This window comes from Chenopodium album, chromosome 3 (assembly GCF_948465745.1).
Source record: "Chenopodium album chromosome 3, dcCheAlbu1.1, whole genome shotgun sequence".
Taxonomy (NCBI): Eukaryota; Viridiplantae; Streptophyta; class Magnoliopsida; order Caryophyllales; family Amaranthaceae; genus Chenopodium; species Chenopodium album.
In genome coordinates this window covers 12,079,044-12,082,981 of record NC_137836.1, presented here as the reverse complement: position 1 = coordinate 12,082,981, position 3,938 = coordinate 12,079,044, and positions in this window count along the sequence as shown.

Sequence of the window (3,938 nt, the reverse complement as noted above, 5' to 3'; positions counted from 1 at the left end):
ATTATGTTGCTTGATATTTATTGTTATTGCTTGATCACATCTTTTATGCATGTTTAAAGGGAATTTGTATTAGTAATCACGCTTAATAAGATATTAATAATCTTGTTAGGGTTAATTTGATTATAATTCAAGTGATCGCCAATAATAGATTTATTTGTGCATTAAATTCAACCAACATAGATTAAACAGGTTTAGGTTAATTCTATTGATTGCATGTTAGTCAAAACGCACATGAATACGATCAGAATAAAGTAGAGGCCTATTATTAGGGCAAGTTCAATCTCTTTTAGGTTGGATTTGTACCTTCATCCCCGAACCCTTATTTGGTTCATGACCTTATGGAGTTGACGATCTCTTGGATCGTTAAGGGGTGTAACCTTCACCTCGTGAACGGTTTACAAGTTCCTAAAACTTGTTGGCGACTCTTTCGCTCTATCTTCTTCCCTTTTGGACGCCACCATACTTTAGTGTATGATCACAGTGGGGTTCAAGCTAGTGGGATTAACGCTTGAAATTATTCCCTACAGTTTTTGGCGACTCCACTGGGGAGGATTTCTATTTTAATTCCTGAATTTGTTTCGACAATGATTTAGAATGAGTGGATGAGACTCGAAACGTTCTAAGTATTTCATGTGCGTAATTTTGATTAACATTATTGTCATATGCATAAAAAAGATCTCATTGGAAAGACCATCCGTAATGAGTTAAAAACATAGGATTTTACACGTAGGAAATTTGAGAAATATCTTTCACAACTAGGACTGAAACAACACCGCGCGAAACTGGAAAATTTTATCGAGCACAGAAAGCTGCTGAGGCATGTGGGAAGTAGCGTCAGGGGCCAGAGCTTGGCGCCAGAATTTTAGTCGTAGCACTAGACGCCAGCATTGGCCCCAGGCGCTACAGTTAAAATCTGGCGCCAGTCTCTGTTTGCTAGCGCCAATTTCCCCCAATACCGAGCCAGAAATATGCGTTCTAATTTCGACCAGTTTTTCGTATTGTTTGCTCGATCCTACTTCCTGATTGAATTTTTTCTCACTTTTCTGAAACCCATATGTGTTCTACATATGGACATAACCCTCTGGGAATTCATGCTCCATCTACCTGATTGAACGCTTCGTGCAACAAAGGGTACATCCGAGATGTTGAATTCACAAAACCATGGAAGCGAGTTTTTTTTTCTAAAGCTCGCGGTGTCCCATCCACTCGCGCCAACCCTTCACGGTTAGGCTTCCGCGCGGTGCATCCGGACAATTAACCATGGACCCTCTTTGACTAAACCATATCCCGAACTTTAGAGAACTAGAGCCATGGTTAGGTTGCAAACGCATTGCATCATATTGTGCCTACTTGACTAATTGTGCATTATTTGTTGTGCATATATATTCTATGTTTCTCTTAACCGTTTGTTGACTTGTGTTGAGACTAAATAAATTAATGGCTTAAAGAACTTTGCCTAATTAATTAATTTGAGTAATTAAAGTCTAATATTTTAATCGGAATTGACCTAGTACGACTTTAGGCATACCCCAATTGATTAATAACACCGAAAACAGTCCCAGATCGAAGCTCCAATATTGGCGCCAAGGTCTGAACTGTAGCGCCACATTATGGAGTGTAGCGCCTGACGACAGCTATGTCGTCTGGCGCCAAGCTCCACAGTGCGACGCCAGTCCTGTCGCTTGGCCGACAGTTCGGATTATTGGTCGAGTCATCACCTAGAGTCTAATTAATCAGTTTTCTATTTAATTCGGTTAATTTTTTGCTGTCAATAGTATTTATTTGAATCAATGATCGAGTTTAGGCACTAAGTCCCATGGTCTTCCATAAGAGTCCAAGCATGTCACTTACACTCAATGCACACACCATTACACATACTTTGACCATGTTTAAGAGAGTCTTGTGTGCACGTTTTTTTCCGTCATTTTTTTAGGGGGGTAAGTCGGATATTAATCCTCCAAATAAAAAAAAACTATGCTTAGTTTCCTAAAAATATGTACATTATTTTTGCCAGAAAATATGCACCCCTTTTCCTTCTTTTTCTCTTTTCCTCCTTAAAATAAACCGTAAAGTAAAGTTAATTCGAGTCAAGTAATTAAAACGCAAAATTGTTTAATTTACAGCGCGTGGTCAAGGAAAGAAGGACGGTTAATCAAAGATAACCTCTTCGTACAAGTCCAACTTTTCAACAAACCCATAGCTCGTAAGAGGAAAGCTAGGACTATAATGGCAACACAAGAAGAAGTCAATGATCTTAAGAAGCAACTGGCTACCTGTAGACACCCATTTGTGTCTCCCCAAAACCAAACCCAGTGATGAGTACCTTTCACGTCGAATCATAATCGAATGAAGCGAAAGTGTGGGAAGTCTAGTGTTGCGGATAGTTTTAATTTCTTTTTCTCTTCTCTCTGTTTTTAAAAACTTATTTTAAGAAAACAGCCAATCCAGTTTGGTTGGTCCATGATATGGGTCCAATAGTAGTGTAGTTGGATGGGCCTTGTAAAGACCTTTCCAACGATATATTATAAGCCCAATTTCGATGAATATTGAGGAAGATATGACCAATTTACTAAATTGGGCCCGGTTTGAGCTTTATGTACGGCCCAATGATCTAGGGGAGGGCCTAATATGATTTATCATTCCTAATGCAATTAGGAATGGTTTTAGTCTTCTAGATTCTTCTAGAAGGTTCTTTTCATTCCTAATTCAATTAACATTGATAAATTGACTTTTGTTGACTTTTCAGAGTTTTAATCAAAATCAAATAGCATTTTCGAGGAAATTATATGATTTTATCCTCCAGTACGACAAACTTATTTGATTTTCGAAAACACGTTAAAATTAGGCTTGGCGCCTGACCCCAGGCTTTGGCGCCTGGAACCAGGCCTGGCTCTAGCCATTGGCGCCTGGCGCTAGTGTTGGTGCTTGGCGCCAGTTAGCCAGGGTTTGCGCCAGCTCTGTTTTTTGTGCGTCAGACTCTGTTTTGTTTATTTTATCTTTTTGGCTGATTTTCTCTATAAATAACGTATTAAAAACTCCGTTTTCATTCACCAATTCTCACGATCATTCATCTACAATCTGTTTTCTAATCTCTCTCTCTCTTTCCTTAATTCTTTCTTTCTCTTAATTCTAAACTTTGTTTTTCATACAAAATTCCGCATTCACAAGATCTAGAAACACCTAGTCATATTCGAAGTTGCCTTCGCCCTAGACGTGAAAGGTTTAATTTATGAGGGTTTGGTCCCAAATCTCTCTTTCAATTATTTAATTTAATTGTTTGATTTATTATTTTCCTTGAAGTTACTAACGTGTGTATTTTGTTATTAGAAAGAGGTACGAGGCATCAAAGTAAGTACTTTAATGTTTTTATTGATGTTATGATGTAGAAATCATGTTTATATTGTTATTATGATAATCCTAGTATCATGTCTAGGGTAGTTTTAATATTAAATATGATTGTTATGATGCTTCCTATATTCTTCCTAATATTTATGATTGTTAGTATCATGTTAGGGCTAAAGATTTAATTTTTAATGCTTAGTGCCATGCTAGGGTTTGTAGTTAATCTTGTTAGTATCATGCCTAGGATCTTGCTATTATTATTATTATGCTTTAATATTAACATGAACATGACTATGATTATAATTGTTATAATTTATGATGATTATTATTGTTATTATAATTATAATTATTGTTATGATTATTATTATGTTGCTTGATGCTTATTTATTATTTATTGCTTGATCACACCTTTATTGCATGTTTAAAGGGAATTTGGTACTTGTAATCGCGCTTAATAAGATAATTAATAATCTTATTTAGGGTTAATATGATTATAATTCAAGTGATCGCCAATAATAGATTTATTTGTGCATTAATATTCAACCAACATAGATTAAACAGGTTTAGGGTTAATCCTATTGATTGTATGTTAATCA